Source organism: Fukomys damarensis, unplaced genomic scaffold, assembly GCF_012274545.1.
Source record: "Fukomys damarensis isolate Sample0158 unplaced genomic scaffold, DMR_v1.0_HiC HiC_scaffold_13, whole genome shotgun sequence".
Lineage (NCBI taxonomy): Eukaryota > Metazoa > Chordata > Mammalia > Rodentia > Bathyergidae > Fukomys > Fukomys damarensis.
The window spans coordinates 12,468,663-12,483,446 of record NW_022900925.1 but is presented as its reverse complement, the minus strand read 5'-3'; the positions used below and the strand labels follow the sequence as shown (position 1 = coordinate 12,483,446).

General features: G+C 46.6%; 1 protein-coding gene across 7 annotated transcripts in view; it reads right to left on the bottom strand.

Annotated features, from left to right (window-relative positions):
• Positions 1 to 14,784, bottom strand: part of CUNH17orf100 (chromosome unknown C17orf100 homolog) — a 56,265-nt gene that overhangs the window by 29,127 nt on the left and 12,354 nt on the right. The window contains exons 3-4 of one of the 7 annotated variants that reach the window (XM_033762839.1): positions 6,162 to 6,191; positions 1,003 to 5,099 (exon numbers count right to left, since the gene is read on the bottom strand). The exons of 2 other annotated variants lie outside the window; for them this stretch is intronic. The gene's annotated coding sequence lies outside the window, so the exon portion shown is untranslated. Of the gene's footprint in view, positions 1 to 1,002; positions 5,100 to 5,496; positions 6,192 to 14,158; positions 14,229 to 14,784 lie in introns of those variants that run through there. 4 more of the 7 variants (XM_033762837.1, XM_033762838.1, XM_033762840.1 and 1 more) reach the window with 4 other exon arrangements.

Here is a 14,784-nt window from a genome sequence, read left to right as displayed (position 1 = left end):
GGCGAAGACCAAGCTCATTCCTAACAACTGACACCAAACAACACACTCCGTTCTCTGGGCCTCAGTTTCCATCATCAAGAGAATAGACTAGTGGTTTTCTAAGAGGCTTTTTCCAGAGCCACGGACCCTCCCTCCCAGTTGGCCTTCTGCCTGTGCCAGATACAGCTCCTTGTCCCACCCTCATCCCCATTCCTTATGCCGTCTCACCTCAGAGCCTGTTCCACGCACCCACTCTCTGCTCCCAGCTGAGGCTCAGCCACTTGCAGAAGGCCATCTCAGGCCTTCCCCCATCTGTGTTTTGCCTCTAACAGATTTTAAAGAGATTCTACCCAAGAGCCTCACACTCTCTCTTCTCAGTGCCCGAAACAGACACTGGGGATGAAGGTTACCTGAACACATGATTCTGACCAGGATTCCTCTCTTGACATTTTCCTCAGGAACTTATGATGCTATAAAGATACTATATGTTACAAAGGCCAAGCACCCAGGCTCCTTACTCTCTGATCCCTGAATTGGGAGCTCCCGAGGGCAGGCTGAGGTCATCCTTGGGGAAGAACCTGGGCATCCCTCTCTGGCAGGGCTGGTGAGTTCAGCATCTGCCTGCTATAGGTGGAGTCTTCTCTCCTTAAACACCTCTTGCACACTCTCTAGGAGCTTTTGCTCTTGACTCCAAACAGGACATTAACCCACTAGCACAGAGTCCAGTCCTCAAAATGAGTAAGAATGGTCTTGGTAAGACCCTTCCGGTACAGTCTTAATTTTAAATGTAAAGACCAAATACTGGATTATCTGCTTAAAAACTATACCTAGTTGTCCCATTCTTAGTGCAGAATACCTCCCTCCAGGTAGTCTCATGGTCTCTTAAAAGCCTCATCTCTTAACCTACGAGGGAAACAATGTCTTCAGATTAAAAAAAAGTTTCACCCAGATGAATCTTGTACTTTGTGGGATAAGCTTTTACATTATGCAGTCAGAAGGTTGTCATTTCAGGTTGAAATATTTGCAATCAGATTCTCAGTTTATTTTATTTATGCCCTGAGCCAGGACTCACTTCCCTGCCCCAGTGACATCTTCCACATGCTTTCCTGATCTGCTGCCCAAGTGCACACTTCCACTTACAGAGGCACAGCCACCCCTCCTGGCAGTGCCCCCAATTCCAGCTCTCAAGGGTAGAAAAATATTAAGTCAATCTCAGAACATCTTTTTATCCAATCAAGAATTTAAAACTATGCTTTATAATACAAGTTGAATATGAACACAATACTAGAAATTCCAACAGTTACAAAAAGTATTGAGACATATCTCTCCCTCAGACTTTGAGTTCCCCGTGTCCCCTAAAGAAATGCCACCAAGGTTAACAGTTTCTTACATATCCTTCTAGAAACAATACATATATGAAAATTAGGTAAAGTTATATATTCCCTTTATTACATAGGATAAGTGTATTGTCTTAGTCTCTATCCCTCTACCCTGCATTAATTATTTATCTGGAGATCATTCTATTTCAAGACATTAAACTGGGCTAGTATCTTTTTCATTCAATAGTTCATTTTGTCTTTAAGTTGGGATAAAATAAAATTCAGTGAATAGCATTGACCTTAAATATACAATCCAGTAATTTTGACAATTACCATGTAATTAATACCCCAAGTCATTCACTCTCTCTCTCTCAGAATTCTTCTTGCCCCTTCCAGTAATCGGTTTCTCTTCTGGGCAAGTAGGTTCTGATTTCTGTCAGCGTAGACTGGTTTTGTCCACTGAGTGTCATAGATATAGAATCATACAACACATATTTGCTTAACAAAGTCGAAATTCATTCCTGTTGCTGTGTGTATCTGATCATTCCTTTTGTTGTTGTTGCTAACTAGTAATCCATTGTATGAATATAACACAGTTTGTCTATTCTGTTGGTGGACATTTGAGCCATTGCAGTTAGGGGGCATTATAAATAAAGCTGTTCTAAATCATCTCTGTACAAGTCTTTTTGTGGGCCTGTTTCTATTTCTCTTGGACATGTGCCTAAGCGTGAGACTTAGTTTTAAAAAGTTGTGTAATATTCCACTGTAAGTATGTACTGTAGAATAAGCAAGTCCCCTGTCGATGGGCATTTAGGTTGTGTCTGGTATATTGCTATTGCTGTCATAAACAAATCTGTGTATATATCTTTGTGTACTTATGTGTGAATAATACTTTCCTAGGATGACATGCTGGGTCAAGAGATGCGGATTTTCATTCTGAGACAGAAGTGGCCAAATTCCTTCCCAAAATGTTGAACTAATGTTATATTATCCAGAATTGGGGGTGAAACCTGCTCTCACATAACCTTAGCTGCTCCGCACTAAATCACAACCTTTGCTCATCCAATTATTGAGAAATGCTATCTCATGACTTTTATTTGTAATTCTTTGTCTTCTTTTCTTGGTGGTACTGGAACCTCATGCCTGCTAAGCATGTGCCCTGCCACTGAGATATACCCTGTGCCATGTGTTTCTTGAAGTTGTAAGGCTGAGCATTTTCCAAATGGTTATAATCCATTTGTTTATCTTTTTCAGTGGCATCTCTGTCTTTTGCTTATTTTCCCAAGAAGTATTTTTTAAGGATACCTCCTCACATTAATTTTAAAGAACTATTTATATATTAAAGAAATCAGTCATTTGTCAGAAATTTTTATATGTTAAGACCTCGAAAGATGTATTCCTCTTTTTCATTTTTCCCCTAGCCAGTTCCATATATTTTTCCATAACAGTTTCTGAATCAGCTTCTCCAGTGTCAAAATACTGGTTCTCTGGCTGGCATTGACTTCTCTGGCCAGTTCTCCTGTTCCTTTTCCCCTCACTTGCTCCAGGGTTTCTTGACCTCAGCTCTACTGACATCTTGGACTGAATAATTCTTTATTGTAAGGGGCTGTTCTGAACACTGTAGGATACTGAGCAGCATCCCGACTTCTATTCACTACATGCCAGTAGCAACTCTCTTTCCACATCAAACTGTGACAATGAAAAATGTCTCCGGTCTTTGCTAAATGTCTCCTGGAGAGCAAAATCACCCAAGACAGAGAACCACTGACTCCCTCTGTTCCAGGGGCATGGATCTTGCTATCTAGAGTATGAAAAGTCTATTCTTGTCCCTACTGTGCCTTTAAATCTTTGCTCAAATATATTTCTCAGCCCATTTTAAACTACAACTCTCTCACCTGCCCTGCATCCTCCATACCTGTCTTTTCTCTATTCCACTTTTCATTTTTTTTACATACTATGTAATTATCTTCTTCTATGTCATATCTACCTCTCCTCTGTCTCTAAAAAGGTAAAGTGTAAAAGGCAAGGGGTTTTTGTGTATCTATTTTCATCACCCTTGGGTCCCTTATACCTCTAACACGTCTGGCACACAGAGGGTACACAATAAATACTGGATGAATGAATGCTTCAGGATGGGTTATTAGATTCAATTAGATGAGAAACAATAACTTTACAGCGTCATGTCCTGCACAAGAAAACTGTTTTTCCTCATATTAAACTTTTCTTTCACTCTCCTTCTATGATGTTTTAAAAGTTTTTTTATAGATGAGAAATTTGGGAAAAAAATTCTTTTAGTAATAAACATGGGCCCAACCTTTCCAAATTTTTCCGCTTAGCAGATTTGGGAAGCTAAACTGCCCGACTCTTGGGGGTGGGTATGGTCTTCCGTCAAGGGGTCAGGCCCCTGGACCTTCCCTCACTGGTGATCCTCAGGTCTGGGGTCTGGAGGTACTCAGTCAGGGTCTCTCTTCCCCATCACTCAGCCCAGAGTTCTCAGATCACATCTTCTGCTGTAGCTGGTAGAGCACCCCAAATGTTCATCTCCTCCTTCTCCTTAAGGGATCCTTAGCTGACGGACATTGAAGAGACACAGTTCAGGGCAATCCCACTGAGAGGGGCTTTCCCCCAAACGGCTCCATGGTATAACCCTGGATTCCTTCCTGTAAGAAGAGATGCTTGTCTCTGCATTCTTTGGGCCAGATGACAAACAGGCTGAGGTGATTTGCCTTCCCTGGCCAGCTCACTAGACGTATCAGGTGATGTCTCACATCCACCGTCTTCACTGGCTTCACTATAGGGTGCAGTGGAGTAGGGTGCTGAGGAGAGACCTCACCTTAGTAGGCTCTGAGAGGTCATGGGTGAAGGGGCCTCTTTTGTCCCCCCAGACTCTTCTATCAGGCCTCTCCTGTCCAGGCCTGACTTGCAGGAGGCATTGATGGACTCTGCACTCTCTTCTCTAGCTGTGGTTCCTTGCCTAGGCAATGGGCACGGCCACCCTGGCAAGACTCTGGGGACCCTGAATTGATAGTGTCAGCCACTGCTGCCCCTGCCCACAGTCTTCTTTCTTGCAGTACCAAGAAGGATGCCTGCCAGGACCACATGAGTTCCACCCTACAATCAGGTAACTGATTGTGCTGGAGGTATCCTCCAGAGGGCCTGAACCTGCGGCCTGGCGCCACTCAGGGCAGTAGCAAGACTTTAAGCACTGAGCGCCAAAAGATGGTAGTGCTCCGAAGTCAACAGAAAGTGAGATTACGTTTATGAGTCGACACCAGTGACAGTGACAGTTGGTGTGGAAACTGCTGTGTGGTGTCCTGCCCGTACCCTAGCTAGGCAGTGAGTGCTCTGCCTTTGTGACTCCTGCCCCTATGGAAACCCCAACAGCCTTGCTCAGAGCGTGGAACTCCAAGACCTGGCAGACAGCTCTGGGCTATTTCTGAGGCTTGGCAGGCCAGGCCTACAGCCTGCAGGGCGTCTGGGAGCAGGCTTCTGCCTGCTGCTGGGCTGCGGCAGTGTCCTGCGGTTCACCACTTCACATTTATAGCTACAGTGCTTCTCAGTTTACTGTGCCTGCAGTGGGAGGCTTGGCTCTCTGGAAACTGTAGCTGCGGTTTTGGGTGTCTGCCCGATCCGATGCTGAGGGACGCTTGGGCTTGGGCTTGCCCTGATCCCTTTTCTGGAACTTCACTGATGCTGGAAGGAGCTGCTGTCATACAGAGGGTCCCTTGGGACTCCTCCCCCAGGCTGGTGTCCTGTTAGGAGCAGGGTTCCTATCAGAGGGTGGGATGCTCCTTGGGACCCCTGAAGACAAGCGAGTGGACAGAGGGGATGAGAGTCGTGAGAATGAAGAAGGGACAGAGGCAGTGAGAAAGGTCCTCTTGGCCCCCATGATGCCACAGGCAGTGCTGTTTTCAGAGCCACTGGCTCTTCTTCTGTTGCCAGGAGCCAAGGTGGGCCCATCTGGGGGCTCACAAAACAGGCTGGGTCACCTGGCACTTGAACTTTGATGAGTGCTTAAAATGGCTTTAAGGAAAATCAGAAAACATCAAGAGCAGTTTTGAGCACGGCTTGGTGGTGACGCCTGTAATCCCTGCACTCAGGAGGCTGAGGCAGGAGGATTGCTGTGAGTTTGAGGTCAGGCTGGGCTACATAGTGAGTTCAAGACCAGCCTAAATTATAGAGACCCCCGTCTCAAAAAGAACAAGAAAGAAAGAAAAAATAGATTTATATCTGTATCTATCTATATCTGTATCTGTCGTTTCTGAGCTACAAGACTACTGCTCTAGAATTTGGATTTCTTTCCCGATTGCAGTAGCCAGCCATGGACCTTCCCTGCCTCACTCAGTGACTCGGTTGGTCCTCTTCACAGGCCACTCCCTTTGGCCATGAGGAGTCTGAGGGTTGGGGGAGTTTAGGGAGGTAGGTGAGGTCTCTAAATTTTGCCAACTGTAGTGCACTCTGGCTCCAAAAGCTCAGCTCTGCACCATGGCCCTGTATGTTGTCTGAAGGAGGGAGTGGCAGAAGCTGGCCCAGGAGAAGCATGGCTGGATCCTCTGTGCAGCAACTGTGAGCCCGCACCACTGTGGTCAGTCACAGACTGACTCCATGCCTGCCCCACTCCCACCCCCATACACGCCAGGGCCCTGGGCTGCCTCCAACCTCTCCTCAGTAACTCCTGGATCAGGGAGGGAAGGCAGGAGGGAGTCTGGGGCCAGGCATGAGACAGGTCCACTGGACGTCTGCAAGCTCACACCCTGCAATCGAGGGGAACCCCAGAGGGCAAACGGGGAGGGCACAGAGGGCAGGTAGGGCCATGATTACCGGGTAGGGTGTAGAAGGGCCCCATAGGAGGGCAGGGCTCACCTTGAGGAGGTAAAGCAGGAGGGCTGCAACCTAAAAATGGAGCAGACTGTCACATAAATAGGATACCTACTGGATGTGTTTCTTTTTTAAAGTTAGAATTTATTTCAGTGTTCCCGTCCTCAGCAAACAGTCCTGGCATGCCAACAACCCCTTGTGGTTTCAGCCCAGTGACATGGGCAGCTACTTAGTTCGGGTCATGGTGGCCTTAATGTCTTTTTTTTTTGAGGGGGGGTGTTGGGGATTGAACTCAGGACCTTGTACTTGCCAGGCAGTCTCAGTGCCACTGATGTGAGTCTGAAGCAGTGTTTACAGGTGTGTGTGTGGGTGTGTGTGTGTGTGTGTGTGTGTGTGTGTGTGTGTTTGCACCTGCAAAGAGCATTTCAGTTCTCTGCTAGATGCTTGGTCTGTGCTGAGGGCTGGGATCACAGAGCAGAACTAGACCCTGTCCCTGCCCTGGAGGACAGACCCAAGTCAATAACTCCTTGTATAGAGGAAGTCAAGGTTAACTTGACCTGAGCGAACCAGAAAAGGCTTCTTAGGATGAATTCCAAGCAATGTTTTGAAAACAAGTAATTTTTCAGGCTTTCCATTTTTCTTACAAAGGATAGTTACCGAGCACCTACCATGTACCATATTTTGATCTAGTAAGAAACACACAGGAAAAATGTCCTGTCTGGGAAGTCTCGAAGGAGGCAGTCTTGTGGATGGCGACAACGGGGGAAGCAGCGTGTACCACCAGTCCTTCTAGGGAGCTTCCTTAGGCCTACGTGCTTAGTAAGGTGCCGTGAACACTAAAGCAGCCGAGCTGTGGGGGCAGGGCTGGTGATTTCAGGCCATTCCCTATGAACTATATGAACTATGTGCAGACAACTGGCTTCCAGCTTCACTCCTTTACATGAGCTCAGTGTCCCCAAGCTGCACACTTTACTTCTCTGAACTCTATGTCCTCATGCCTCAAGTAGAAATTTCAATGGCACTGGTCACGCACCTCTCTGGCAGGGCAATGTGAGAAGTAATTGAGAAGGCACGTGTGTCAGACAGAGCTAGGCCCTGGAGCTTATGATGAATGGGAGCTGTTTTCCCTTCCCCTCCAGGGGCATAGGGAGGCTAAACCAGGTTTAGGAGGGTCATATGGAGGAAAGGCAGGCGGCATTCCTGACCCCTGCCCGGGCTCCAGGTCAGTGACTGGGGACCTTTCCACCCTTTCTCCATCTGGGGTGTCACTGCGGGGCAGAGGTATGTAGATCCACTGGGAAGGGAACCTTGATTGGCCAAGGCATGGTTGCTCACCAGGGCTCCCCCCTTTGTGTAATGCCAGCCTGTCTGACGATTACTATGCCAAACATCCAGGGCTTGGTCCACCTCCATCCCCCAACCACCTCCCTACCCATGTCATGGCCTGGGGAAAGAAATATTTAGAAACCTTCCAGAAGGGAGTTGTTCCAAAATAGGTTTGACCAAGGATAGTGCTCACCTTGGCTCTCCAGGACCCTAGTTCAGACTGAGGCCCAGGGCTGGGGTTGGGCAACACCATGGTATCCCAACTGCTCACAAGCCATAGACGGCCTCTCAAAAACCTGGTGCTGATCTGGCCTTTGAGCAGGCTTCCAGGGAGGGACTCTGACAAGACAGGCCTTGTGAAAGGCCTGTTACCTGCCAGTGCTTGGCATCCAAAATAGAATCTTAAAGGGCAGCAAACCCTTTAATTCAATGTGTCCCAACAGCAGGTTGATGTGGGGATAACTATGATCTGACTGGTCTTGAGCCATAATTATGGAGTCAGAATAAAAAATTATAGGCATTGTGAGGGCTGGCTTTAAATATAACGTAATCCATACTGTCCTGTCTCTTATTTGCTAGATTTGAGGTGAAGTCTTTGGCAGTTGGCATAGATTTTGCCTGACGTGTAGCAGATAAAAATGGCTCTTTCCCAGAGAAGAGGACATGGTGGGAGGTCTCCCCAGACCCCTAGTTTTTCCTGCCTCCTGCAGCCACATGCATGTATTCATCTGTGCCAGTCCTCTGTGTTGATCACATTATTGGTATCTCCCCAGCTGGCCTTCCTGTCTCCAGTGCCCCCACAAGTCAGTCCACCAGAAATGTCTCTGTAAAACTTGGCCCTGATGCCTAAGAACTCATTAATAGTATCCATCTGTCCAACTTCCCTCATGACAAACAGCAACTAGAGAGTAGTCTCTCTACCCAGCATTTGGGGAACAGTAAGTAATAGGTGTCCATCTGAAAGATTATTATGCAAGGCTGGGGATGGAGGTCAGTGGCAGAGCACTTGTCCAGCTTATGGAAAGACCTGGGTTCAGTCCCCAGTACTAGAAAAAAGACTATTATGTAGTCATTAAAAGTGTTTGTGAAAGCCGGACATGGTGGCACACGCCTGTAATCCCAGCACTTGGGAGGCTGAGGCAGGAGGATCGCTCTGAGTTCGAAACCAGCCTGGGCTACATAGTGAGTTCCAGGTCAGACTCAACCACATAGTGAGACACTGTCTTAAAAAACAAAACAAAACAAAACAAAAGTGTTTGTGAGGGATATTTTACTATGTTGAAAATCTTATATTCTAAACAAAGTAGAAAGAAAGCATATATATGATATTAGTAATAAAAAAGTAGATGAGCATAGAAAAAAGTTGAAATGGAAATATAACAGCAGTTATCTTTGATGAGCTGAGGTGGGGGTTGATATTTTCCTCTTTATAGTTTTTTATATTTTCCAAATATCCTAGAAATTGGCACGCATTGTTTGTAGAATAATAATTATTTTAAAAGCCAAATGCTAAAAGTTAAACAAAATGATAGAATGAGAATATGAAGTCTGAGTTACCTTCTGGCTTTTAACAATCTGGGACTCTAATGCTCTGGGACCACTGTCCGGGGCTGAGAGGGGACTATAGAGAGCCAAACTCTCAGGACCCAACTGCCTCATGACCAGCAGCAATGGGGCAGGTGCAGTGCCCGGAGTCAGCAGTTGGCCTGCCGTTAGGGATTCACCAAGTGCACCCTCAAAGACTTCCCTCAAGGTCAGCTGCCCCTTTCTGAAACTCCTCAATGTCATTGGAAGTACAAGAGCCCTCCTCTTATACTCTAGTTTCGCTTCAGATTATATAAATCTTTCACCTTTTACTAAAGAGCCCTCCTCTGGCCCTGCTAGTCCACGGGGTACTAGTGGCCCTCTGTCTACCTGAGGCCTAGAGGGTTTCTGCCTGAGAGGTAAGCTCTTTCCACCGCCTCAAGTGGCTTGCTAGAGCAGCAGGCAGGCCATTGGAGCCACAGTCTCCTCCATGGGCCCCTCTGCCATCCCCATCTCCGGAGCGGGGATTCCACTCACTGGCTCTTTCAGAACACATATTCCCAAATGCCTAGTCCCGCAGACCCACCTAGCCAGTTCCCTGAGGTGGCGCACCCAATACACTTCATTGGAGGAGATTACTGAGGGGCACTCCCAGCTACTTCTTCAATCTCAGAGCCCCTGGATCTGACCCAGCAGCAAGACAGCCCAGGTGAAGTCATGCGGAGAGATAAAAGGGGCCCTTGATGAGGTGGAAGGAAGGGTACCATCTGAATTCAGAAATATAGCTCAGGTGAGGGAAGCCTCAGAGACCACAGCCTAGAGCCTGGTGCTTGGATCCCTATGCCCAGGTCTGGTAGCAGCTTATCAGGACTTGGCCACATGCCTGGCCAATTAAAATCAGAGAAGAGCTGAGAGAAAGAGACAGTCAAGTCAGGCTTAAAAGAGAGAGAGAGGGAAAGAATGATAGCCAGCCAAAGGCAGACAGAAATAATGGCTGAGAGGCAGCAGGGAGGCCATTAGCAAGAGTAGACTTACATCAGCACCTACATACAGGCTCATTCTCACTATAATCACGGAAATGCAAATTAGAGCGATCCTAATGTGCCATTTTACACCTACTAAATTAGTAAACATTAGCAAAAATTATAAAGTCTCATGCTGTTGAGCCTGTGGTAAAACCACCTGAAACACACTGCCAGCAGCAGTGTGAATTAGCATAGCCTTTTGGTGAAGAAATTGGGCAGCAGGGTTCCCGAGCTATTACAATGCTTATACCTTCTTTTCGTGTATAGTAATTCCATTCCTGGAAATGTGTTGCAAGGAAGTAGAAATACAATAGAAGAGGTCTGTACCTAAAAATGACAAGCATACCCAACAGGCTACAGGATGCCACTGTGAATATTTTTAAAAAGGGAATAGGAGGACTGAGTCTAGGGTAACATTTCAGGATTCTTAAGTGAAGATAAGCAACAAAGAAAAACACATGTACATTAAAATTAGTAATTATATAAAAATAGCCACCTGAAAGAATAAGGTGGCCCCACCCTTTCTAGGGAACCGTGAATGCTACTTGATTCTGACTTGTCAACCAGCCGCTCCTGTCATCCCACGAAGGAGCCTGCCCTGCGGTTCCCCGTCTGGAGCAGCCCAGACCATGAAGCCTGATCCGCAGACCTCAGGCTGGCAAGGAGAAAGCGTCAGTAGAGCCTGCCCACCCAGACAACTCATGCAGGTGGCAACGAGGGATTTGGAGAGGGACTTTTGAGTTACACCCACTGAGGTGTGGTTCTGACGTCACACCTCGAGAGGCCCAACCAGAAAGAAAAGGAATAGTGGATTTGGGTCTTCATTTAAGTATAAAGGATAAAGTGGTTTTGCAGATTCTGAAGTGTCTTGCTGTTTGCAAGCGCAGCACTCTGTTTAAGCCAGCCTGACATCTGGAGCATCACCGGTGAAAGCAGCTTAGAACAGATGAAGTCAGAAAAAGGAGGGACCCTGAATCATACAGCCCTTCCCTCATGGTATCTTCCCTCAGCCCCTCGTGCGATCAAAGAAGCTGGCAGTCAGTGGGCATTTAGTAAATTGTGGGTGGAAAAGGCAAGGGGAACGAGACCACGTAGTATACCAATGCATGTGTCATCACACAATTCCTTCTTTATTCAAAGCTTGTTTCAATTTCTAAATGTGCCCCTAATCGTGTTGTGGGGGTATTACACCCCTTGTGCCTACACTGATTTCTGCCAGGAGATGCCCTGTCTTACAGAGGCCAGGAACAGTCAGTGACCAGGTCCACGTTCAGACAAGCCTAACCTTGTTCGTTCATTTCACTGACAACTACTGAACACAAAGAGGCTTTTATGACAGTCCCTGCCCTTGATCTGCTTTCAATCTCCTGGGAGAGACAGGGGTAAACAATGAAGAATAATTCATGGCGCAATCACATGGATGCTATAAAAAGAGGTAGCAGCAGGGACTGGGAGGGCAAACACTGAGGAAGCAGGCTTAGGCCGGGGTGAGGGACTGGCCAAGGCTTCTGGGGGACAGGCAGGACTTTTCCTGACATAAGGAGTGTTGGAGGTTTAGGAGCAAGTGCAAGGCCACCTTAGCCTTCATCAGCTGCTTGTCCATGAACCCACTGGTGACTTTGGCTCAGTGCCAGCCAATAATGCTCTCAGACTGTAGAGAGCGCAGTGGCAACTTCAGTCTGCATCCGAATTGCTGAAGTCCCTGCAATTGTTTTGGATACTTATTTATTCATTTGTTCATTCCTCAAACATTGCTGCATGGCCATTCTATGCCAGGCACTATTGCAGTTTTAGGGAGATCATGGTAAACAAATCAAAGTCCTTGCCCTCCAGTGGGGAAGATAAGACAATAAACAATTACACAATGACTGAATAATATAAATGCACATTATGGTAAGAACTATGGAGAAATACAAAATAAAGTTAGTAGATAAGTGACAAATGTGGGGAAACCAGAGGAAATATTTAATCTGGGGAAACTTCAGTGAAAGCTGTATTTGACCTGACATTTAATGATGTGAAGGGGAAAACCATTAAAAAATCTTGGGAAATGCATTTTTGGCAGAGTATTTGGCAACTGCAAATACTGAGGCAGGAATAAAGTTAGCATACTTAAGGATTAGTATGAAGACCAGTAAGGAAGGTGTGTTAGTCTGCTGTCACTATACTAAAATACCTGAGAAACTTCAAAGAAAAAAGGCTTATTCTGACTCATGATTTTAGAGATTCTAGTCCAATGATGGCAAACCTTCTAGAGCTTACAATAATAGCCAGTTTGTGGCATGTGCACCATGGGTTCATTACCACTGTTTTAGTCTACGATTAGGTGGATCTATAGCTTCTATACCTCTGGTGGGTGTGCTTATGGCAGTGGTGGAGAGGACACGCTGCTCACCTCATAGCCAGGAATGGAAGAAGGGACTAGATCCCACAATCTTCTTCAAAGGCACGACCCCAGTGACCTATGGAGCTTCTACTAGGCCGTACCTCCTAAAGATTCTACCATCTCCAAAAGTGCCACCCTGAGGACCAACGCTTTTACCATGTGGGCCTTAGGTGACATTCAACATGCAAACTATGGCAGTGGGAAGGAAAGGAGGGGAACAGGTAGGAGATGAAAGCAGAGGCAGCAGGAAGCTCTACCATGATGCTGGCTCACGGGCTCCAGGGAATCCAGCATCTCCTGCATCACAGCCTGTCTCCTGTTCAAGGTCTCAGCTGAGGTTAGGGAGGGCTTTTGCACACTAATGTGCTTGACTGGGTACTGGGATGGGTCACACTCTCATCCAGAAGTGCCTGCTGGGTCAGACAGGGCAATAGACAAGCCACATTTGGCATGCTACTCTTATAAGGCACTGGATTTTACAGTTTCACCACCAACTCCCATCCCTGTGCTATTCTCTGTCTATTCTTCCAGAAAGTGCTGCTGGAATCCCAGCATGGCTGGACAGCAGGTCACACTGTGGTGCTTTTGAGGACTGAGTACTAGCAACCTGTGGCTGGATCAACAAGTGCCTGGAGAATGGGATGCTAGGGTGGTAGAACTGAAGACCAGCCTAGGCTCAGGGTAGGTGGCAGGGAAGCCCCAAAAGTATTTGAGGAAGGGATTAAAGAAAGGTGTGGCATGTTTTTAAACACATAATTTGTGAAGCATTTTAGGGATGGGTTGGAAGAGAGGAAAGGAAACCAGGCTAAGAGATGACAGAACTCTAAGCAAAGGCTATAGCTCTGGGGCTAGCTTCAAAAGCAAAATCAGACAAATCCACTGTTGACTTGCATGTGGAATGGGATAATTGTGAGCAAGAAGTCAAAGGTAACAGAGATTTCTACTGGTTAAACTAGGCAGGCAGTGCTGCTGAGGGAAGGCAGGCAGAGGTATGCAGAAATGTAGCCAAAATATGGTGTGGAGTCAAAGACGAGAGGAAGATATGTGTCTTGAAGTCCTTTAGCAGAACATGAATCTAGTTCATCCAGAACAAGACATCCTGGCCACTAAGGTCTGGTGCTGAGGAAAGAGGTCTGTAGTCAGGCAGAGGATACTGTGAGTGCTGGGTCAGTGTGCAAAGTAACAAAACCAGGCCATCTGCAGGGTGTGGAGTAGGAGGAGAGGACACAGGAGATAGGGTCAGAGGTCAGAGTTCAGGCTCATGGAAAACAATGGCAGAGAAAGTCTTGAGAAGCAGGGAATTGTTCCCAGTATCAAATGCTTCAGGGAGGACAGGGACTGAAAAGAAGCCAGTGGATGTGACATTGGGACTAATCGCAAGAGACATTTGGGAAGGCAGAATTGGGGAGGGGTAGACAATTTGGGATGGGGAAGCTTCAGCAGTGAGTGCAGGCAGCACTTTGAAGAATTTGGGAGAGATCTGTATAGATGAGCTATGGATTAGGAATGGGGTAGGGTGGGCAAGAAGCAAAGAAATGGTGTCATTTGTGCAGAGGGGCAATGAAACACTTGTGTGAACTAGGTGAGGGAGCAGGAAAGGAAAAGGACAAAGACTATGATGAGGAAAACATGACCCAGGGAACCCTTTCTTTTTTATCCCTACTCCAACCTCATGCTGCCTGGGACCTTCCAGGCCTGTACAATGCAAACCCAAATGCCCTCTGTATACCTCTTCTGAAGCAGTTGCCTGACCTTGGTCTGTTCTTACAGAGATTACTCACCAGAATGTGGGAGGCAATGGTCCAGCCTATCACAGGATGGGCTCAACTGTCAGAAGTTTTCCTTGAAGATCTGACACAATCATGGCATAATGTTAGGGTTTCTGAGGGCTGGCTGATAGGCACTTTTTACTAGGTCCATAAATTTAAGATTTGATACATACATTTTAATTTTTTAAAATTTTATTTTGACACAGGGTAACCTTGAATTCACTGTGTAGCCCAGGCTGGCCTTGAACTCACAGCAACCTCCTGCCTCAGCCTCCCAAGTGGTGGGATTACAGGCATGTGCCACCATGCCTGGCGATGAATAAACTTTTAAAATGCTTTCTTTTTCTAAGCCCAAATGCATTTCTCTATAGCTTTTCACTCTTTGATTCTAGCTCTGCCTCTTATCAAGACAGCCTTTCAAACAGCAGAATGCAGTAGTGTCTACTTGGTCTTCCTAAGGCTTGACCATGCCCTGCTTTCCTGGTGACCTTCAGGATTTCTCCTGAGCACAGTACTGACTATCCTCAAAAGTGGATGTATTAAGGCCGGGGATTTAGCTCAGTGGTTCGGTGGCCTGCCTTGCAAGCGCAAGGACCCGAGTTCAATCTCTGGTACCAAAAAAAAAAAAAAAAAAAAAA